Source organism: Ascaphus truei, chromosome 3 (genome assembly GCF_040206685.1).
Source record: "Ascaphus truei isolate aAscTru1 chromosome 3, aAscTru1.hap1, whole genome shotgun sequence".
NCBI lineage: Eukaryota > Metazoa > Chordata > Amphibia > Anura > Ascaphidae > Ascaphus > Ascaphus truei.
The window spans coordinates 178,762,194-178,788,086 of record NC_134485.1 but is presented as its reverse complement, the minus strand read 5'-3'; positions in this window follow the sequence as shown (position 1 = coordinate 178,788,086).

The window sequence follows — 25,893 nt, the reverse complement described above, 5'->3', positions numbered from 1 at the left end:
TCTGTATTGAGAATGGCCCAGTGTTTCCTAATTATTGATTTGATGTTCATAGCTTGACGGCTATATGAGTGATAAAGAATGGTGGTTCACATTGATTTATGTCATTCTGTTTAAATGTATTGTTCTGTTTTGTATGAGCAAAGCTGGAGAGATCATCCCTAGGTTTATTTCTGGCCTTAGTATATGCCCATTGCACTGATAGTGGGTCATAGCCTCTATCTAAAAATCTTTTAATGAGATCATAGGAACTATTGTCAAAGTGTTCCATCGTAGAACAGTTCCTACGTAAATGAAGGAACTGTCCATAGGGTAATCCTTTTAGTAGATTTGGGCTATGGCAACTAGATGCGTGCAAAAGTGTATTCCTAGAGTTGGGCTTCCGGTATATGTTGGTATATACTCGACTATCCATACCTACATACAGACACAAGTCCAAGAATTGTATGCGGTGATGGTGAAAGTGATATGTGAATGACAGATTATAAGTGTTGGTGTTGAGATAAGTGAAGAAGGCATACAGTTGTGAGACTGTGTCAGACCAAACTATAATGAGATAATCTATATAACGGTGATATGTGATAATGTGATGTCGATAGGGGTTCCTATCTCCAAACACATGGGTATTTTCCCACCACCCCATGAAGAGATTGGCATAGGAAGGCGCAAATGATGATCCCATGGCGGTCCCACATGTTTGGAGATAGAAACCCCCATCCAACATAAAATAATTGTGAGTGAGGAGGAATCTGATGGCATTCAGCAAAAAGGTGATCTGAGCTGGAGCAAGTGTGGCATCAGATTCCAAAAAGTGTCGTGCAGCAGGTAGACCATGTTCATGTGAAATAATAGTGTAAAGCGAAGACACATCTAACGTGACCCAAAGATGTGATGGTGACCAAGTAAAATCAGAAAAACTAGATAAAACGTGTGAGGTGTCTAAAAGGTAGGAAGGAAGTGAAGTGACTAGAGGTTGAAGAAAGTGATTAACGTATTGTGAAAAGTGCTCCCCCAGTGAACCAATACTAGAAACAATGGGTCTACCTGTGCGGTGGAGAAGGGACTTGTGAACTTTAGGGAGGTGATGGAATATGGGTAGAACCGGGTGAGTACTATGTAGATATTCATATTCTTGTACAGAGAGTACTTGAAGGATCCTGCCAAACTCTAATAGTTCATATAATTCCAATAGGAAACCCTGAGTTGGATCCATACTGTATGTAACTTGGTATAGGATTTGTCATCATGGAGTTGGCGTAAGGCCTCTTCTACATAGTAAGCATAGTCTAGGACCACCACTGCTCCCCCTTTATCGGCATTCTTAACCACAATAAGATTATTTTCTTTTAAAGATTGAATAGCTTGTCTTTGTGTGAAGTTCAGATTGTTTGAACTATGAACAACATTTTTGGTTGTGGTAATACCTTGGGAGAGCAGTAGTAGATCCCGTTCCACGGCTGATTGAAACACATTGTTTGCATGACCTGTGAAATACATGGGATGAAACTTAGATTTGTTTTTGAAACCTGACGATTGGCTACCCAGAAAGTTTTGTGAATCATATCCAGTCTCTGGTTGATCATTCAACAGCTCTAGCAAGTCCTGTATATGACAATTATCACGAAATGTGAACTGCTTCTTAATATCAAAAATTGGAATTGGACATGGTTCTTCATTATTTGATATTACGTTGTGGACATTGGGTCTCATGGATACTGTCTGTAGATCACCATGGTTAGGTATAGGTATTGAACTGTCTTTGTGCTTGAAAAAACTTTTGAGAGTTAACTTCCTAGTGAACCGGTGAAGATCCACTATAGTGGAGAATAAATCAAAATTTCTATCCGGTGCAAATGTAAGTCCCAAATTCAACACACTCAGTTCAGATTGTGACAGTGTGTATTTAGAGATATTTAGAATGTTTGTGTCTTCTAATTTCAGTGCCTCATCTTTTTTGCAGGGGCCACCCACCAGCTTATTCCTGGATCTTCTTCTCCGTCTGTGTCGTTTTTTGACTGCTGGCGTCCAGATGTATTCATGGCATATGTCTGTGTTCTCCGTGGTAGAAGAATTTCTTCATTGGAAGATGCTCCGGATTCAGTACCTGAGAAGGACACACTTGGAGGGATATGTTCAGAGTCTGAAATATCTGATTCTATATTTTTTCCTGTGTGTGCATCTGATTTTGAATTTTTCCTGAGTATTGATTTGGGTTTAGAAGTAATTTTCTTATTACTATTGTGATTCATATTCTGTGGATTTTTCTTAAAGGTTGTTTTGCTCGTATGTGGTTTCTGCCAAAGATAAATTTGTTTTTTTCTGATAATCAATTTTGTCCCTTTCATATTTGGTTTGTTTGGCCAGCATTATACTTTTTTCTAGATTTTTAATTCTCTGTGATAGTAATTTGTCCATATCTTTGAACCGGTCTATATGGGTGAAAGCCTGCAATTGAGATTGTAGATCTATAACATGCTTGTGTGAAGTGATTTTCTTTTTGGATTTGTGTTGAATAATTAATTCAATTAATTTAAAGGAACACTGGTCCAAAATTAGGTTCCATTGTTTCTCAAATTCGTGTGTTTCAAATCCAAATGATGGAGCTTTTGTCATTCGGAGACCTCCAAAATTCTCCAGTGTAACAATGTCCCACCATAATTTTAAATCATGCGATATACATTTTTCTAAACGAAAAAATTGCGCTTTAAGATCTTGTATATCCTCACATAGAATATTACAGTCCTGATCAAAAAAAGACTCAGCTTTTTTGGTGCTAGCTGCCAAATTAAAACAATTAAAGGCAAAATGAGAATTTAAATCTTGTGGAGACACTGTAGGTATATCCATACTGAATAATTTTCAAAGTATAATGTGATGTCAATTGAGTATTGAGTCCAGCAACAGTGTAGAAGAACAAGGAGTCAAAAAAGAAACACTTAAAAGTATCACATCGATGAAATAAAATCCAGGGTTAATATTACCTGCTGGAACACTGGTGAGTCTGTGAAGATAGATGATATAAGTATCCAGGTGTAAATCCAAGTCCAGGCGGTGTGGATATGCAGACCAAGAAGAACTGACTGGCGACTCCAGGATAAACACCTTATGGCTATTAGCCTGTATATGGTTGATAAGTAGGGCAAGGAAAAAAGTCTAATGGATGTATGGGGTTGCGGCTGTGTGCAGTCCCGTTCTCAATCTATGGCGAGCGGCTGCAGATGCGACAGCTAACGGATGGAGTGGATACTCACGATGGTCCGTCCCCTCTGCTCACGACTGCACTTTCCCCTCCAGGGGTGAAGGACGTACTTCACTTGCGCAGCCACGATTCGGATGTAGACAAGAAGATAGAAGATCGATGCCAGCAGACTCACCAGGTAGGATGGTAAAATCAATGTATTAAACTACATAAAGCAGATACTAACAAGAGATGACTAGAAGACCTCCTCCCACGCGTTTCAGGCAAGTTTGCCCTTTCTCAAGGAGTGTAACAAGCATGAAGGGAGGGTGTTATTTATACCTCCCTTCTACTAATTGACTAATGTGTTGCACCTAATTGGAAAATTATGCAAATTTCAACACATTGGACTCAAACTCGTTAGTCACATATATATATATACAAATATAATAAAATAGTTTGATATGCAGACTATGGTATAATTATCATAGTACAATAGTCTGCAATGGTATAATACCTTAAATCATAATATGTATGAATTCTACATATGTAGTGTCCACAAATTACATAGAAAAATACATGTGGAAACATCATTGTTGATTATTAAGTAAGTATATAATGCTAACCAATCAAAACCACTTGATTAGGGCAAGGCATACATTATGTACATATATATATATATATATATATATATATATATATATATATATATATATATATATATATATATATATGTATATATATATAAATATCTCTCTATACAGGATATCACCTTACAAATGCTCCACATAAATGACAAATACAGATACAACAGTAGAAGTATAATGAATATATAATTCCATTAATATATTGTATAATGCTTATGATGTTGGAAAGAAAGAACACAGGGAAGGAAGGGAGCACAGGGGAGGGGGGGGCAGGGGAGGTGGTGGTTGGAGTGGTAAGGGAGGGGTGTGTGGGAGGGGGGGGGAGTGTGTGAGGGTTGTAAGGAAGGAACATGGAATACAGTAATACCCATTAGTAACCCTAGTGTAAGATCACAGAAAAACCTTCAGGTCCCATTCTGTATTGAGGCCTTTAGGTATTTATGTGTCGATGGTGAAGATCTAGAACGTTTCACGTTGGTAAAGAGCCCTGGATCGATCTCCACCTCGTTTGTGGGGTCTAATATGTTCAAGAATTACACATTTTACATTTCTGAGACTACCTGACTGGCATTCCATAAAGTGATTAGACATGGGACGTGTAATGTCCAAATTATTAATATGTCTAATATGTTCTAACATCCTTATTTTAAATAAGCGGGTTGTTAGACCCACATATCGTTTATTGCATCCGCAGGTGATCATGTATATTACATGATCCGTGTTACACGTCACAAATGAAAGGATTCTGTATTCTTTAGTTTGTTCAGTGTTAGTGAAACTTTTACATTTTTGGACATATTGACATATTTTACATTTCCCGCATTTAAAACACCCTATTAGATCTGGGAATAGCATGTTTTTGTTGTATTTGTTCTTGTCTGAGATCATACTTGGTGAAACTAGGCTGCCCAGTGTGTGTGCTTTTTGAAAGACAAATGTTGGGTCCATAGATACCATGTCCTTTAAGAGAACATCTGTATTGAGAATGGCCCAGTGTTTCCTAATTATTGATTTGATGTTCATAGCTTGACGGCTATATGAGTGATAAAGAATGGTGGTTCACATTGATTTATGTCATTCTGTTTAAATGTATTGTTCTGTTTTGTATGAGCAAAGCTGGAGAGATCAGTATTGATAAGATCATCCCTAGGTTTATTTCTGGCCTTAGTATATGCCCATTGCACTGATAGTGGGTCATAGCCTCTATCTAAAAATCTTTTAATGAGATCATAGGAACTATTGTCAAAGTGTTCCATCGTAGAACAGTTCCTACGTAAATGAAGGAACTGTCCATAGGGTAATCCTTTAAGTAGATTTGGGCTATGGCAACTAGATGCGTGCAAAAGTGTATTCCTAGAGTTGGGCTTCCGGTATATGTTGGTATATACTCGACTATCCATACCTACATACAGACACAAGTCCAAGAATTGTATGCGGTGATGGTGAAAGTGATATGTGAATGACAGATTATAAGTGTTGGTGTTGAGATAAGTGAAGAAGGCATACAGTTGTGAGACTGTGTCAGACCAAACTATAATGAGATAATCTATATAACGGTGATATGTGATAATGTGATGTCGATAGGGGTTCCTATCTCCAAACACATGGGTATTTTCCCACCACCCCATGAAGAGATTGGCATAGGAAGGCGCAAATGATGATCCCATGGCGGTCCCACATGTTTGGAGATAGAAACCCCCATCCAACATAAAATAATTGTGAGTGAGGAGGAATCTGATGGCATTCAGCAAAAAGGTGATTTAAGCTGGAGCAAGTGTGGCATCAGATTCCAAAAAGTGTCGTGCAGCAGGTAGACCATGTTCATGTGAAATAATAGTGTAAAGCGAAGACACATCTAACGTGACCCAAAGATGTGATGGTGACCAAGTAAAATCAGAAAAACTAGATAAAACGTGTGAGGTGTCTAAAAGGTAGGAAGGAAGTGAAGTGACTAGAGGTTGAAGAAAGTGATTAACGTATTGTGAAAAGTGCTCCCCCAGTGAACCAATACTAGAAACAATGGGTCTACCTGTGCGGTGGAGAAGGGACTTGTGAACTTTAGGGAGGTGATGGAATATGGGTAGAACCGGGTGAGTACTATGTAGATATTCATATTCTTGTACAGAGAGTACTTGAAGGATCCTGCCAAACTCTAATAGTTCATATAATTCCAATAGGAAACCCTGAGTTGGATCCATACTGTATGTAACTTGGTATAGGATTTGTCATCATGGAGTTGGCGTAAGGCCTCTTCTACATAGTAAGCATAGTCTAGGACCACCACTGCTCCCCCTTTATCGGCATTCTTAACCACAATAAGATTATTTTCTTTTAAAGATTGAATAGCTTGTCTTTGTGTGAAGTTCAGATTGTTTGAACTATGAACAACATTTTTGGTTGTGGTAATACCTTGGGAGAGCAGTAGTAGATCCCGTTCCACGGCTGATTGAAACACATTGATTGCATGACCTGTGAAATACATGGGATGAAACTTAGATTTGTTTTTGAAACCTGACGATTGGCTACCCAGAAAGTTTTGTGAATCATATCCAGTCTCTGGTTGATCATTCAACAGCTCTAGCAAGTCCTGTATATGACAATTATCACGAAATGTGAACTGCTTCTTAATATCAAAAATTGGAATTGGACATGGTTCTTCATTATTTGATATTACGTTGTGGACATTGGGTCTCATGGATACTGTCTGTAGATCACCATGGTTAGGTATAGGTATTGAACTGTCTTTGTGCTTGAAAAAACTTTTGAGAGTTAACTTCCTAGTGAACCGGTGAAGATCCACTATAGTGGAGAATAAATCAAAATTTCTATCCGGTGCAAATGTAAGTCCCAAATTCAACACACTCAGTTCAGATTGTGACAGTGTGTATTTAGAGATATTTAGAATGTTTGTGTCTTCTAATTTCAGTGCCTCATCTTTTTTGCAGGGGCCACCCACCAGCTTATTCCTGGATCTTCTTCTCCGTCTGTGTCGTTTTTTGACTGCTGGCGTCCAGATGTATTCATGGCATATGTCTGTGTTCTCCGTGGTAGAAGAATTTCTTCATTGGAAGATGCTCCGGATTCAGTACCTGAGAAGGACACACTTGGAGGGATATGTTCAGAGTCTGAAATATCTGATTCTATATTTTTTCCTGTGTGTGCATCTGATTTTGAATTTTTCCTGAGTATTGATTTGGGTTTAGAAGTAATTTTCTTATTACTATTGTGATTCATATTCTGTGGATTTTTCTTAAAGGTTGTTTTGCTCGTATGTGGTTTCTGCCAAAGATAAATTTGTTTTTTTCTGATAATCAATTTTGTCCCTTTCATATTTGGTTTGTTTGGCCAGCATTATACTTTTTTCTAGATTTTTAATTCTCTGTGATAGTAATTTGTCCATATCTTTGAACCGGTCTATATGGGTGAAAGCCTGCAATTGAGATTGTAGATCTATAACATGCTTGTGTGAAGTGATTTTCTTTTTGGATTTGTGTTGAATAATTAATTCAATTAATTTAAAGGAACACTGGTCCAAAATTAGGTTCCATTGTTTCTCAAATTCGTGTGTTTCAAATCCAAATGATGGAGCTTTTGTCATTCGGAGACCTCCAAAATTCTCCAGTGTAACAATGTCCCACCATAATTTTAAATCATGCGATATACATTTTTCTAAACGAAAAAATTGCGCTTTAAGATCTTGTATATCCTCACATAGAATATTACAGTCCTGATCAAAAAAAGACTCAGCTTTTTTGGTGCTAGCTGCCAAATTAAAACAATTAAAGGCAAAATGAGAATTTAAATCTTGTGGAGACACTGTAGGTATATCCATACTGAATAATTTTCAAAGTATAATGTGATGTCAATTGAGTATTGAGTCCAGCAACAGTGTAGAAGAACAAGGAGTCAAAAAAGAAACACTTAAAAGTATCACATCGATGAAATAAAATCCAGGGTTAATATTACCTGCTGGAACACTGGTGAGTCTGTGAAGATAGATGATATAAGTATCCAGGTGTAAATCCAAGTCCAGGCGGTGTGGATATGCAGACCAAGAAGAACTGACTGGCGACTCCAGGATAAACACCTTATGGCTATTAGCCTGTATATGGTTGATAAGTAGGGCAAGGAAAAAAGTCTAATGGATGTATGGGGTTGCGGCTGTGTGCAGTCCCGTTCTCAATCTATGGCGAGCGGCTGCAGATGCGACAGCTAACGGATGGAGTGGATACTCACGATGGTCCGTCCCCTCTGCTCACGACTGCACTTTCCCCTCCAGGGGTGAAGGACGTACTTCACTTGCGCAGCCACGATTCGGATGTAGACAAGAAGATAGAAGATCGATGCCAGCAGACTCACCAGGTAGGATGGTAAAATCAATGTATTAAACTACATAAAGCAGATACTAACAAGACATGACTAGAAGACCTCCTCCCACGCGTTTCAGGCAAGTTTGCCCTTTCTCAAGGAGTGTAACAAGCATGAAGGGAGGGTGTTATTTATACCTCCCTTCTACTAATTGACTAATGTGTTGCACCTAATTGGAAAATTATGCAAATTTCAACACATTGGACTCAAACTCGTTAGTCACATATATATATACAAATATAATAAAATAGTTTGATATGCAGACTATGGTATAATTATCATAGTACAATAGTCTGCAATGGTATAATACCTTAAATCATAATATGTATGAATTCTACATATGTAGTGTCCACAAATTACATAGAAAAATACATGTGGAAACATCATTGTTGATTATTAAGTAAGTATATAATGCTAACCAATCAAAACCACTTGATTAGGGCAAGGCATACATTATGTACATATATATATATATATATATATATATATATATATATATATATATATATATGTATATATATATAAATATCTCTCTATACAGGATATCACCTTACAAATGCTCCACATAAATGACAAATACAGATACAACAGTAGAAGTATAATGAATATATAATTCCATTAATATATTGTATAATGCTTATGATGTTGGAAAGAAAGAACACAGGGAAGGAAGGGAGCACAGGGGAGGGGGGGGCAGGGGAGGTGGTGGTTGGAGTGGTAAGGGAGGGGTGTGTGGGAGGGGGGGGGGAGTGTGTGAGGGTTGTAAGGAAGGAACATGGAATACAGTAATACCCATTAGTAACCCTAGTGTAAGATCACAGAAAAACCTTCAGGTCCCATTCTGTATTGAGGCCTTTAGGTATTTATGTGTCGATGGTGAAGATCTAGAACGTTTCACGTTGGTAAAGAGCCCTGGATCGATCTCCACCTCATTTGTGGGGTCTAATATGTTCAAGAATTACACATTTTACATTTCTGAGACTACCTGACTGGCATTCCATAAAGTGATTAGACATGGGACGTGTAATGTCCAAATTATTAATATGTCTAATATGTTCTAACATCCTTATTTTAAATAAGCGGGTTGTTAGACCCACATATCGTTTATTGCATCCGCAGGTGATCATGTATATTACATGATCCGTGTTACACGTCACAAATGAAAGGATTCTGTATTCTTTAGTTTGTTCAGTGTTAGTGAAACTTTTACATTTTTGGACATATTGACATATTTTACATTTCCCGCATTTAAAACACCCTATTAGATCTGGGAATAGCATGTTTTTGTTGTATTTGTTCTTGTCTGAGATCATACTTGGTGAAACTAGGCTGCCCAGTGTGTGTGCTTTTTGAAAGACAAATGTTGGGTCCATAGATACCATGTCCTTTAAGAGAACATCTGTATTGAGAATGGCCCAGTGTTTCCTAATTATTGATTTGATGTTCATAGCTTGACGGCTATATGAGTGATAAAGAATGGTGGTTCACATTGATTTATGTCATTCTGTTTAAATGTATTGTTCTGTTTTGTATGAGCAAAGCTGGAGAGATCAGTATTGATAAGATCATCCCTAGGTTTATTTCTGGCCTTAGTATATGCCCATTGCACTGATAGTGGGTCATAGCCTCTATCTAAAAATCTTTTAATGAGATCATAGGAACTATTGTCAAAGTGTTCCATCGTAGAACAGTTCCTACGTAAATGAAGGAACTGTCCATAGGGTAATCCTTTAAGTAGATTTGGGCTATGGCAACTAGATGCGTGCAAAAGTGTATTCCTAGAGTTGGGCTTCCGGTATATGTTGGTATATACTCGACTATCCATACCTACATACAGACACAAGTCCAAGAATTGTATGCGGTGATGGTGAAAGTGATATGTGAATGACAGATTATAAGTGTTGGTGTTGAGATAAGTGAAGAAGGCATACAGTTGTGAGACTGTGTCAGACCAAACTATAATGAGATAATCTATATAACGGTGATATGTGATAATGTGATGTCGATAGGGGTTCCTATCTCCAAACACATGGGTATTTTCCCACCACCCCATGAAGAGATTGGCATAGGAAGGCGCAAATGATGATCCCATGGCGGTCCCACATGTTTGGAGATAGAAACCCCCATCCAACATAAAATAATTGTGAGTGAGGAGGAATCTGTTGGCATTCAGCAAAAAGGTGATCTGAGCTGGAGCAAGTGTGGCATCAGATTCCAAAAAGTGTCGTGCAGCAGGTAGACCATGTTCATGTGAAATAATAGTGTAAAGCGAAGACACATCTAACGTGACCCAAAGATGTGATGGTGACCAAGTAAAATCAGAAAAACTAGATAAAACGTGTGAGGTGTCTAAAAGGTAGGAAGGAAGTGAAGTGACTAGAGGTTGAAGAAAGTGATTAACGTATTGTGAAAAGTGCTCCCCCAGTGAACCAATACTAGAAACAATGGGTCTACCTGTGCGGTGGAGAAGGGACTTGTGAACTTTAGGGAGGTGATGGAATATGGGTAGAACCGGGTGAGTACTATGTAGATATTCATATTCTTGTACAGAGAGTACTTGAAGGATCCTGCCAAACTCTAATAGTTCATATAATTCCAATAGGAAACCCTGAGTTGGATCCATACTGTATGTAACTTGGTATAGGATTTGTCATCATGGAGTTGGCGTAAGGCCTCTTCTACATAGTAAGCATAGTCTAGGACCACCACTGCTCCCCCTTTATCGGCATTCTTAACCACAATAAGATTATTTTCTTTTAAAGATTGAATAGCTTGTCTTTGTGTGAAGTTCAGATTGTTTGAACTATGAACAACATTTTTGGTTGTGGTAATACCTTGGGAGAGCAGTAGTAGATCCCGTTCCACGGCTGATTGAAACACATTGATTGCATGACCTGTGAAATACATGGGATGAAACTTAGATTTGTTTTTGAAACCTGACGATTGGCTACCCAGAAAGTTTTGTGAATCATATCCAGTCTCTGGTTGATCATTCAACAGCTCTAGCAAGTCCTGTATATGACAATTATCACGAAATGTGAACTGCTTCTTAATATCAAAAATTGGAATTGGACATGGTTCTTCATTATTTGATATTACGTTGTGGACATTGGGTCTCATGGATACTGTCTGTAGATCACCATGGTTAGGTATAGGTATTGAACTGTCTTTGTGCTTGAAAAAACTTTTGAGAGTTAACTTCCTAGTGAACCGGTAAAGATCCACTATAGTGGAGAATAAATCAAAATTTCTATCCGGTGCAAATGTAAGTCCCAAATTCAACACACTCAGTTCAGATTGTGACAGTGTGTATTTAGAGATATTTAGAATGTTTGTGTCTTCTAATTTCAGTGCCTCATCTTTTTTGCAGGGGCCACCCACCAGCTTATTCCTGGATCTTCTTCTCCGTCTGTGTCGTTTTTTGACTGCTGGCGTCCAGATGTATTCATGGCATATGTCTGTGTTCTCCGTGGTAGAAGAATTTCTTCATTGGAAGATGCTCCGGATTCAGTACCTGAGAAGGACACACTTGGAGGGATATGTTCAGAGTCTGAAATATCTGATTCTATATTTTTTCCTGTGTGTGCATCTGATTTTGAATTTTTCCTGAGTATTGATTTGGGTTTAGAAGTAATTTTCTTATTACTATTGTGATTCATATTCTGTGGATTTTTCTTAAAGGTTGTTTTGCTCGTATGTGGTTTCTGCCAAAGATAAATTTGTTTTTTTCTGATAATCAATTTTGTCCCTTTCATATTTGGTTTGTTTGGCCAGCATTATACTTTTTTCTAGATTTTTAATTCTCTGTGATAGTAATTTGTCCATATCTTTGAACCGGTCTATATGGGTGAAAGCCTGCAATTGAGATTGTAGATCTATAACATGCTTGTGTGAAGTGATTTTCTTTTTGGATTTGTGTTGAATAATTAATTCAATTAATTTAAAGGAACACTGGTCCAAAATTAGGTTCCATTGTTTCTCAAATTCGTGTGTTTCAAATCCAAATGATGGAGCTTTTGTCATTCGGAGACCTCCAAAATTCTCCAGTGTAACAATGTCCCACCATAATTTTAAATCATGCGATATACATTTTTCTAAACGAAAAAATTGCGCTTTAAGATCTTGTATATCCTCACATAGAATATTACAGTCCTGATCAAAAAAAGACTCAGCTTTTTTGGTGCTAGCTGCCAAATTAAAACAATTAAAGGCAAAATGAGAATTTAAATCTTGTGGAGACACTGTAGGTATATCCATACTGAATAATTTTCAAAGTATAATGTGATGTCAATTGAGTATTGAGTCCAGCAACAGTGTAGAAGAACAAGGAGTCAAAAAAGAAACACTTAAAAGTATCACATCGATGAAATAAAATCCAGGGTTAATATTACCTGCTGGAACACTGGTGAGTCTGTGAAGATAGATGATATAAGTATCCAGGTGTAAATCCAAGTCCAGGCGGTGTGGATATGCAGACCAAGAAGAACTGACTGGCGACTCCAGGATAAACACCTTATGGCTATTAGCCTGTATATGGTTGATAAGTAGGGCAAGGAAAAAAGTCTAATGGATGTATGGGGTTGCGGCTGTGTGCAGTCCCGTTCTCAATCTATGGCGAGCGGCTGCAGATGCGACAGCTAACGGATGGAGTGGATACTCACGATGGTCCGTCCCCTCTGCTCACGACTGCACTTTCCCCTCCAGGGGTGAAGGACGTACTTCACTTGCGCAGCCACGATTCGGATGTAGACAAGAAGATAGAAGATCGATGCCAGCAGACTCACCAGGTAGGATGGTAAAATCAATGTATTAAACTACATAAAGCAGATACTAACAAGACATGACTAGAAGACCTCCTCCCACGCGTTTCAGGCAAGTTTGCCCTTTCTCAAGGAGTGTAACAAGCATGAAGGGAGGGTGTTATTTATACCTCCCTTCTACTAATTGACTAATGTGTTGCACCTAATTGGAAAATTATGCAAATTTCAACACATTGGACTCAAACTCGTTAGTCACATATATATATACAAATATAATAAAATAGTTTGATATGCAGACTATGGTATAATTATCATAGTACAATAGTCTGCAATGGTATAATACCTTAAATCATAATATGTATGAATTCTACATATGTAGTGTCCACAAATTACATAGAAAAATACATGTGGAAACATCATTGTTGATTATTAAGTAAGTATATAATGCTAACCAATCAAAACCACTTGATTAGGGCAAGGCATACATTATGTACATATATATATATATATATATATATATATATATATATATATATATATATGTATATATATATAAATATCTCTCTATACAGGATATCACCTTACAAATGCTCCACATAAATGACAAATACAGATACAACAGTAGAAGTATAATGAATATATAATTCCATTAATATATTGTATAATGCTTATGATGTTGGAAAGAAAGAACACAGGGAAGGAAGGGAGCACAGGGGAGGGGGGGGCAGGGGAGGTGGTGGTTGGAGTGGTAAGGGAGGGGTGTGTGGGAGGGGGGGGGGAGTGTGTGAGGGTTGTAAGGAAGGAACATGGAATACAGTAATACCCATTAGTAACCCTAGTGTAAGATCACAGAAAAACCTTCAGGTCCCATTCTGTATTGAGGCCTTTAGGTATTTATGTGTCGATGGTGAAGATCTAGAACGTTTCACGTTGGTAAAGAGCCCTGGATCGATCTCCACCTCATTTGTGGGGTCTAATATGTTCAAGAATTACACATTTTACATTTCTGAGACTACCTGACTGGCATTCCATAAAGTGATTAGACATGGGACGTGTAATGTCCAAATTATTAATATGTCTAATATGTTCTAACATCCTTATTTTAAATAAGCGGGTTGTTAGACCCACATATCGTTTATTGCATCCGCAGGTGATCATGTATATTACATGATCCGTGTTACACGTCACAAATGAAAGGATTCTGTATTCTTTAGTTTGTTCAGTGTTAGTGAAACTTTTACATTTTTGGACATATTGACATATTTTACATTTCCCGCATTTAAAACACCCTATTAGATCTGGGAATAGCATGTTTTTGTTGTATTTGTTCTTGTCTGAGATCATACTTGGTGAAACTAGGCTGCCCAGTGTGTGTGCTTTTTGAAAGACAAATGTTGGGTCCATAGATACCATGTCCTTTAAGAGAACATCTGTATTGAGAATGGCCCAGTGTTTCCTAATTATTGATTTGATGTTCATAGCTTGACGGCTATATGAGTGATAAAGAATGGTGGTTCACATTGATTTATGTCATTCTGTTTAAATGTATTGTTCTGTTTTGTATGAGCAAAGCTGGAGAGATCAGTATTGATAAGATCATCCCTAGGTTTATTTCTGGCCTTAGTATATGCCCATTGCACTGATAGTGGGTCATAGCCTCTATCTAAAAATCTTTTAATGAGATCATAGGAACTATTGTCAAAGTGTTCCATCGTAGAACAGTTCCTACGTAAATGAAGGAACTGTCCATAGGGTAATCCTTTAAGTAGATTTGGGCTATGGCAACTAGATGCGTGCAAAAGTGTATTCCTAGAGTTGGGCTTCCGGTATATGTTGGTATATACTCGACTATCCATACCTACATACAGACACAAGTCCAAGAATTGTATGCGGTGATGGTGAAAGTGATATGTGAATGACAGATTATAAGTGTTGGTGTTGAGATAAGTGAAGAAGGCATACAGTTGTGAGACTGTGTCAGACCAAACTATAATGAGATAATCTATATAACGGTGATATGTGATAATGTGATGTCGATAGGGGTTCCTATCTCCAAACACATGGGTATTTTCCCACCACCCCATGAAGAGATTGGCATAGGAAGGCGCAAATGATGATCCCATGGCGGTCACACATGTTTGGAGATAGAAACCCCCATCCAACATAAAATAATTGTGAGTGAGGAGGAATCTGTTGGCATTCAGCAAAAAGGTGATCTGAGCTGGAGCAAGTGTGGCATCAGATTCCAAAAAGTGTCGTGCAGCAGGTAGACCATGTTCATGTGAAATAATAGTGTAAAGCGAAGACACATCTAACGTGACCCAAAGATGTGATGGTGACCAAGTAAAATCAGAAAAACTAGATAAAACGTGTGAGGTGTCTAAAAGGTAGGAAGGAAGTGAAGTGACTAGAGGTTGAAGAAAGTGATTAACGTATTGTGAAAAGTGCTCCCCCAGTGAACCAATACTAGAAACAATGGGTCTACCTGTGCGGTGGAGAAGGGACTTGTGAACTTTAGGGAGGTGATGGAATATGGGTAGAACCGGGTGAGTACTATGTAGATATTCATATTCTTGTACAGAGAGTACTTGAAGGATCCTGCCAAACTCTAATAGTTCATATAATTCCAATAGGAAACCCTGAGTTGGATCCATACTGTATGTAACTTGGTATAGGATTTGTCATCATGGAGTTGGCGTAAGGCCTCTTCTACATAGTAAGCATAGTCTAGGACCACCACTGCTCCCCCTTTATCGGCATTCTTAACCACAATAAGATTATTTTCTTTTAAAGATTGAATAGCTTGTCTTTGTGTGAAGTTCAGATTGTTTGAACTATGAACAACATTTTTGGTTGTGGTAATACCTTGGGAGAGCAGTAGTAGATCCCGTTCCACGGCTGATTGAAACACATTGATTGCATGACCTGTGAAATACATGGGATGAAACTTAGATTTGTTTTTGAAACCTGACGATTGGCTACCCAGAAAGTTTTGTGAATCATATCCAGTCTCTGGTTGATCATTCAACAGCTCTAGCAAGTCCTGTATATGACAATTATCACGAAATGTGAACTGCTTCTTAATATCAAAAATTGGAATTGGACATGGTTCTTCATTATTTGATATTACGTTGTGGACATTGGGTCTCATGGATACTGTCTGTAGATCACCATGGTTAGGTATAGGTATTGAACTGTCTTTGTGCTTGAAAAAACTTTTGAGAGTTAACTTCCTAGTGAACCGGTAAAGATCCACTATAGTGGAGAATAAATCAAAATTTCTATCCGGTGCAAATGTAAGTCCCAAATTCAACACACTCAGTTCAGATTGTGACAGTGTGTATTTAGAGATATTTAGAATGTTTGTGTCTTCTAATTTCAGTGCCTCATCTTTTTTGCAGGGGCCACCCACCAGCTTATTCCTGGATCTTCTTCTCCGTCTGTGTCGTTTTTTGACTGCTGGCGTCCAGATGTATTCATGGCATATGTCTGTGTTCTCCGTGGTAGAAGAATTTCTTCATTGGAAGATGCTCCGGATTCAGTACCTGAGAAGGACACACTTGGAGGGATATGTTCAGAGTCTGAAATATCTGATTCTATATTTTTTCCTGTGTGTGCATCTGATTTTGAATTTTTCCTGAGTATTGATTTGGGTTTAGAAGTAATTTTCTTATTACTATTGTGATTCATATTCTGTGGATTTTTCTTAAAGGTTGTTTTGCTCGTATGTGGTTTCTGCCAAAGATAAATTTGTTTTTTTCTGATAATCAATTTTGTCCCTTTCATATTTGGTTTGTTTGGCCAGCATTATACTTTTTTCTAGATTTTTAATTCTCTGTGATAGTAATTTGTCCATATCTTTGAACCGGTCTATATGGGTGAAAGCCTGCAATTGAGATTGTAGATCTATAACATGCTTGTGTGAAGTGATTTTCTTTTTGGATTTGTGTTGAATAATTAATTCAATTAATTTAAAGGAACACTGGTCCAAAATTAGGTTCCATTGTTTCTCAAATTCGTGTGTTTCAAATCCAAATGATGGAGCTTTTGTCATTCGGAGACCTCCAAAATTCTCCAGTGTAACAATGTCCCACCATAATTTTAAATCATGCGATATACATTTTTCTAAACGAAAAAATTGCGCTTTAAGATCTTGTATATCCTCACATAGAATATTACAGTCCTGATCAAAAAAAGACTCAGCTTTTTTGGTGCTAGCTGCCAAATTAAAACAATTAAAGGCAAAATGAGAATTTAAATCTTGTGGAGACACTGTAGGTATATCCATACTGAATAATTTTCAAAGTATAATGTGATGTCAATTGAGTATTGAGTCCAGCAACAGTGTAGAAGAACAAGGAGTCAAAAAAGAAACACTTAAAAGTATCACATCGATGAAATAAAATCCAGGGTTAATATTACCTGCTGGAACACTGGTGAGTCTGTGAAGATAGATGATATAAGTATCCAGGTGTAAATCCAAGTCCAGGCGGTGTGGATATGCAGACCAAGAAGAACTGACTGGCGACTCCAGGATAAACACCTTATGGCTATTAGCCTGTATATGGTTGATAAGTAGGGCAAGGAAAAAAGTCTAATGGATGTATGGGGTTGCGGCTGTGTGCAGTCCCGTTCTCAATCTATGGCGAGCGGCTGCAGATGCGACAGCTAACGGATGGAGTGGATACTCACGATGGTCCGTCCCCTCTGCTCACGACTGCACTTTCCCCTCCAGGGGTGAAGGACGTACTTCACTTGCGCAGCCACGATTCGGATGTAGACAAGAAGATAGAAGATCGATGCCAGCAGACTCACCAGGTAGGATGGTAAAATCAATGTATTAAACTACATAAAGCAGATACTAACAAGACATGACTAGAAGACCTCCTCCCACGCGTTTCAGGCAAGTTTGCCCTTTCTCAAGGAGTGTAACAAGCATGAAGGGAGGGTGTTATTTATACCTCCCTTCTACTAATTGACTAATGTGTTGCACCTAATTGGAAAATTATGCAAATTTCAACACATTGGACTCAAACTCGTTAGTCACATATATATATACAAATATAATAAAATAGTTTGATATGCAGACTATGGTATAATTATCATAGTACAATAGTCTGCAATGGTATAATACCTTAAATCATAATATGTATGAATTCTACATATGTAGTGTCCACAAATTACATAGAAAAATACATGTGGAAACATCATTGTTGATTATTAAGTAAGTATATAATGCTAACCAATCAAAACCACTTGATTAGGGCAAGGCATACATTATGTACATATATATATATATATATATATATATATATATATATATATGTATATATATATAAATATCTCTCTATACAGGATATCACCTTACAAATGCTCCACATAAATGACAAATACAGATACAACAGTAGAAGTATAATGAATATATAATTCCATTAATATATTGTATAATGCTTATGATGTTGGAAAGAAAGAACACAGGGAAGGAAGGGAGCACAGGGGAGGGGGGGGGCAGGGGAGGTGGTGGTTGGAGTGGTAAGGGAGGGGTGTGTGGGAGGGGGGGGGGAGTGTGTGAGGGTTGTAAGGAAGGAACATGGAATACAGTAATACCCATTAGTAACCCTAGTGTAAGATCACAGAAAAACCTTCAGGTCCCATTCTGTATTGAGGCCTTTAGGTATTTATGTGTCGATGGTGAAGATCTAGAACGTTTCACGTTGGTAAAGAGCCCTGGATCGATCTCCACCTCGTTTGTGGGGTCTAATATGTTCAAGAATTACACATTTTACATTTCTGAGACTACCTGACTGGCATTCCATAAAGTGATTAGACATGGGACGTGTAATGTCCAAATTATTAATATGTCTAATATGTTCTAACATCCTTATTTTAAATAAGCGGGTTGTTAGACCCACATATCGTTTATTGCATCCGCAGGTGATCATGTATATTACATGATCCGTGTTACACGTCACAAATGAAAGGATTCTGTATTCTTTAGTTTGTTCAGTGTTAGTGAAACTTTTACATTTTTGGACATATTGACATATTTTACATTTCCCGCATTTAAAACACCCTATTAGATCTGGGAATAGCATGTTTTTGTTGTATTTGTTCTTGTCTGAGATCATACTTGGTGAAACTAGGCTGCCCAGTGTGTGTGCTTTTTGAAAGACAAATGTTGGGTCCATAGATACCATGTCCTTTAAGAGAACATCTGTATTGAGAATGGCCCAGTGTTTCCTAATTATTGATTTGATGTTCATAGCTTGACGGCTATATGAGTGATAACGAATGGTGGTTCACATTGATTTATGTCATTCTGTTTAAATGTATTGTTCTGTTTTGTATGAGCAAAGCTGGAGAGATCAGTATTGATAAGATCATCCCTAGGTTTATTTCTGGCCTTAGTATATGCCCATTGCACTGATAGTGGGTCATAGCCTCTATCTAAAAATCTTTCAATGAGATCATAGGAACTATTGTCAAAGTGTTCCATCGTAGAACAGTTCCTACGTAAATGAAGGAACTGTCCATAGGGTAATCCTTTAAGTAGATTTGGGCTATGGCAACTAGATGCGTGCAAAAGTGTATTCCTAGAGTTGGGCTTCCGGTATATGTTGGTATATACTCGACTATCCATACCTACATACAGACACAAGTCCAAGAATTGTATGCGGTGATGGTGAAAGTGATATGTGAATGACAGATTATAAGTGTTGGTGTTGAGATAAGTGAAGAAGGCATACAGTTGTGAGACTGTGTCAGACCAAACTATAATGAGATAATCTATATAACGGTGATATGTGATAATGTGATGTCGATAGGGGTTCCTATCTCCAAACACATGGGTATTTTCCCACCACCCCATGAAGAGATTGGCATAGGAAGGCGCAAATGATGATCCCATGGCGGTCCCACATGTTTGGAGATAGAAACCCCCATCCAACATAAAATAATTGTGAGTGAGGAGGAATCTGATGGCATTCAGCAAAAAGGTGATCTGAGCTGGAGCAAGTGTGGCATCAGATTCCAAAAAGTGTCGTGCAGCAGGTAGACCATGTTCATGTGAAATAATAGTGTAAAGCGAAGACACATCTAACGTGACCCAAAGATGTGATGGTGACCAAGTAAAATCAGAAAAACTAGATAAAACGTGTGAGGTGTCTAAAAGGTAGGAAGGAAGTGAAGTGACTAGAGGTTGAAGAAAGTGATTAACGTATTGTGAAAAGTGCTCCCCCAGTGAACCAATACTAGAAACAATGGGTCTACCTGTGCGGTGGAGAAGGGACTTGTGAACTTTAGGGAGGTGATGGAATATGGGTAGAACCGGGTGAGTACTATGTAGATATTCATATTCTTGTACAGAGAGTACTTGAAGGATCCTGCCAAACTCTAATAGTTCATATAATTCCAATAGGAAACCCTGAGTTGGATCCATACTGTATGTAACTTGGTATAGGATTTGTCATCATGGAGTTGGCGTAAGGCCTCTTCTACATAGTAAGCATAGTCTAGGACCACCACTGCTCCCCCTTTATCGGCATTCTTAACCACAATAAGATTATTTTCTTTTAAAGATTGAATAGCTTGTCTTTGTGTGAAGTTCAGATTGTTTGAACTATGAACAACATTTTTGGTTGTGGTAATACCTTGGGAGAGCAGTAGTAGATCCCGTTCCACGGCTGATTGAAACACATTGATTGCATGACCTGTGAAATACATGGGATGAAACTTAGATTTGTTTTTGAAACCTGACGATTGGCTACCCAGAAAGTTTTGTGAATCATATCCAGTCTCTGGTTGATCATTCAACAGCTCTAGCAAGTCCTGTATATGACAATTATCACGAAATGTGAACTGCTTCTTAATATCAAAAATTGGAATTGGACATGGTTCTTCATTATTTGATATTACGTTGTGGACATTGGGTCTCATGGATACTGTCTGTAGATCACCATGGTTAGGTATAGGTATTGAACTGTCTTTGTGCTTGAAAAAACTTTTGAGAGTTAACTTCCTAGTGAACCGGTAAAGATCCACTATAGTGGAGAATAAATCAAAATTTCTATCCGGTGCAAATGTAAGTCCCAAATTCAACACACTCAGTTCAGATTGTGACAGTGTGTATTTAGAGATATTTAGAATGTTTGTGTCTTCTAATTTCAGTGCCTCATCTTTTTTGCAGGGGCCACCCACCAGCTTATTCCTGGATCTTCTTCTCCGTCTGTGTCGTTTTTTGACTGCTGGCGTCCAGATGTATTCATGGCATATGTCTGTGTTCTCCGTGGTAGAAGAATTTCTTCATTGGAAGATGCTCCGGATTCAGTACCTGAGAAGGACACACTTGGAGGGATATGTTCAGAGTCTGAAATATCTGATTCTATATTTTTTCCTGTGTGTGCATCTGATTTTGAATTTTTCCTGAGTATTGATTTGGGTTTAGAAGTAATTTTCTTATTACTATTGTGATTCATATTCTGTGGATTTTTCTTAAAGGTTGTTTTGCTCGTATGTGGTTTCTGCCAAAGATAAATTTGTTTTTTTCTGATAATCAATTTTGTCCCTTTCATATTTGGTTTGTTTGGCCAGCATTATACTTTTTTCTAGATTTTTAATTCTCTGTGATAGTAATTTGTCCATATCTTTGAACCGGTCTATATGGGTGAAAGCCTGCAATTGAGATTGTAGATCTATAACATGCTTGTGTGAAGTGATTTTCTTTTTGGATTTGTGTTGAATAATTAATTCAATTAATTTAAAGGAACACTGGTCCAAAATTAGGTTCCATTGTTTCTCAAATTCGTGTGTTTCAAATCCAAATGATGGAGCTTTTGTCATTCGGAGACCTCCAAAATTCTCCAGTGTAACAATGTCCCACCATAATTTTAAATCATGCGATATACATTTTTCTAAACGAAAAAATTGCGCTTTAAGATCTTGTATATCCTCACATAGAATATTACAGTCCTGATCAAAAAAAGACTCAGCTTTTTTGGTGCTAGCTGCCAAATTAAAACAATTAAAGGCAAAATGAGAATTTAAATCTTGTGGAGACACTGTAGGTATATCCATACTGAATAATTTTCAAAGTATAATGTGATGTCAATTGAGTATTGAGTCCAGCAACAGTGTAGAAGAACAAGGAGTCAAAAAAGAAACACTTAAAAGTATCACATCGATGAAATAAAATCCAGGGTTAATATTACCTGCTGGAACACTGGTGAGTCTGTGAAGATAGATGATATAAGTATCCAGGTGTAAATCCAAGTCCAGGCGGTGTGGATATGCAGACCAAGAAGAACTGACTGGCGACTCCAGGATAAACACCTTATGGCTATTAGCCTGTATATGGTTGATAAGTAGGGCAAGGAAAAAAGTCTAATGGATGTATGGGGTTGCGGCTGTGTGCAGTCCCGTTCTCAATCTATGGCGAGCGGCTGCAGATGCGACAGCTAACGGATGGAGTGGATACTCACGATGGTCCGTCCCCTCTGCTCACGACTGCACTTTCCCCTCCAGGGGTGAAGGACGTACTTCACTTGCGCAGCCACGATTCGGATGTAAACAAGAAGATAGAAGATCGATGCCAGCAGACTCACCAGGTAGGATGGTAAAATCAATGTATTAAACTACATAAAGCAGATACTAACAAGACATGACTAGAAGACCTCCTCCCACGCGTTTCAGGCAAGTTTGCCCTTTCTCAAGGAGTGTAACAAGCATGAAGGGAGGGTGTTATTTATACCTCCCTTCTACTAATTGACTAATGTGTTGCACCTAATTGGAAAATTATGCAAATTTCAACACATTGGACTCAAACTCGTTAGTCACATATATATATACAAATATAATAAAATAGTTTGATATGCAGACTATGGTATAATTATCATAGTACAATAGTCTGCAATGGTATAATACCTTAAATCATAATATGTATGAATTCTACATATGTAGTGTCCACAAATTACATAGAAAAATACATGTGGAAACATCATTGTTGATTATTAAGTAAGTATATAATGCTAACCAATCAAAACCACTTGATTAGGGCAAGGCATACATTATGTACATATATATATATATATATATATATATATATATATATATATATATATATATATATATGTATATATATATAAATATCTCTCTATACAGGATATCACCTTACAAATGCTCCACATAAATGACAAATACAGATACAACAGTAGAAGTATAATGAATATATAATTCCATTAATATATTGTATAATGCTTATGATGTTGGAAAGAAAGAACACAGGGAAGGAAGGGAGCACAGGGGAGGGGGGGGGCAGGGGAGGTGGTGGTTGGAGTGGTAAGGGAGGGGTGTGTGGGAGGGGGGGGGAGTGTGTGAGGGTTGTAAGGAAGGAACATGGAATACAGTAATACCCATTAGTAACCCTAGTGTAAGATCACAGAAAAACCTTCAGGTCCCATTCTGTATTGAGGCCTTTAGGTATTTATGTGTCGATGGTGAAGATCTAGAACGTTTCACGTTGGTAAAGAGCCCTGGATCGATCTCCACCTCGTTTGTGGGGTCTAATATGTTCAAGAATTACACATTTTACATTTCTGAGACTACCTGACTGGCATTCCATAAAGTGATTAGACATGGGACGTGTAATGTCCAAATTATTAATATGTCTAATATGTTCTAACATCCTTATTTTAAATAAGCGGGTTGTTAGACCCACATATCGTTTATTGCATCCGCAGGTGATCATGTATATTACATGATCCGTGTTACACGTCACAAATGAAAGGATTCTGTATTCTTTAGTTTGTTCAGTGTTAGTGAAACTTTTACATTTTTGGACATATTGACATATTTTACATTTCCCGCATTTAAAACACCCTATTAGATCTGGGAATAGCATGTTTTTGTTGTATTTGTTCTTGTCTGAGATCATACTTGGTGAAACTAGGCTGCCCAGTGTGTGTGCTTTTTGAAAGACAAATGTTGGGTCCATAGATACCATGTCCTTTAAGAGAACATCTGTATTGAGAATGGCCCAGTGTTTCCTAATTATTGATTTGATGTTCATAGCTTGACGGCTATATGAGTGATAAAGAATGGTGGTTCACATTGATTTATGTCATTCTGTTTAAATGTATTGTTCTGTTTTGTATGAGCAAAGCTGGAGAGATCAGTATTGATAAGATCATCCCTAGGTTTATTTCTGGCCTTAGTATATGCCCATTGCACTGATAGTGGGTCATAGCCTCTATCTAAAAATCTTTTAATGAGATCATAGGAACTATTGTCAAAGTGTTCCATCGTAGAACAGTTCCTACGTAAATGAAGGAACTGTCCATAGGGTAATCCTTTAAGTAGATTTGGGCTATGGCAACTAGATGCGTGCAAAAGTGTATTCCTAGAGTTGGGCTTCCGGTATATGTTGGTATATACTCGACTATCCATACCTACATACAGACACAAGTCCAAGAATTGTATGCGGTGATGGTGAAAGTGATATGTGAATGACAGATTATAAGTGTTGGTGTTGAGATAAGTGAAGAAGGCATACAGTTGTGAGACTGTGTCAGACCAAACTATAATGAGATAATCTATATAACGGTGATATGTGATAATGTGATGTCGATAGGGGTTCCTATCTCCAAACACATGGGTATTTTCCCACCACCCCATGAAGAGATTGGCATAGGAAGGCGCAAATGATGATCCCATGGCGGTCACACATGTTTGGAGATAGAAACCCCCATCCAACATAAAATAATTGTGAGTGAGGAGGAATCTGTTGGCATTCAGCAAAAAGGTGATCTGAGCTGGAGCAAGTGTGGCATCAGATTCCAAAAAGTGTCGTGCAGCAGGTAGACCATGTTCATGTGAAATAATAGTGTAAAGCGAAGACACATCTAACGTGACCCAAAGATGTGATGGTGACCAAGTAAAATCAGAAAAACTAGATAAAACGTGTGAGGTGTCTAAAAGGTAGGAAGGAAGTGAAGTGACTAGAGGTTGAAGAAAGTGATTAACGTATTGTGAAAAGTGCTCCCCCAGTGAACCAATACTAGAAACAATGGGTCTACCTGTGCGGTGGAGAAGGGACTTGTGAACTTTAGGGAGGTGATGGAATATGGGTAGAACCGGGTGAGTACTATGTAGATATTCATATTCTTGTACAGAGAGTACTTGAAGGATCCTGCCAAACTCTAATAGTTCATATAATTCCAATAGGAAACCCTGAGTTGGATCCATACTGTATGTAACTTGGTATAGGATTTGTCATCATGGAGTTGGCGTAAGGCCTCTTCTACATAGTAAGCATAGTCTAGGACCACCACTGCTCCCCCTTTATCGGCATTCTTAACCACAATAAGATTATTTTCTTTTAAAGATTGAATAGCTTGTCTTTGTGTGAAGTTCAGATTGTTTGAACTATGAACAACATTTTTGGTTGTGGTAATACCTTGGGAGAGCAGTAGTAGATCCCGTTCCACGGCTGATTGAAACACATTGATTGCATGACCTGTGAAATACATGGGATGAAACTTAGATTTGTTTTTGAAACCTGACGATTGGCTACCCAGAAAGTTTTGTGAATCATATCCAGTCTCTGGTTGATCATTCAACAGCTCTAGCAAGTCCTGTATATGACAATTATCACGAAATGTGAACTGCTTCTTAATATCAAAAATTGGAATTGGACATGGTTCTTCATTATTTGATATTACGTTGTGGACATTGGGTCTCATGGATACTGTCTGTAGATCACCATGGTTAGGTATAGGTATTGAACTGTCTTTGTGCTTGAAAAAACTTTTGAGAGTTAACTTCCTAGTGAACCGGTGAAGATCCACTATAGTGGAGAATAAATCAAAATTTCTATCCGGTGCAAATGTAAGTCCCAAATTCAACACACTCAGTTCAGATTGTGACAGTGTGTATTTAGAGATATTTAGAA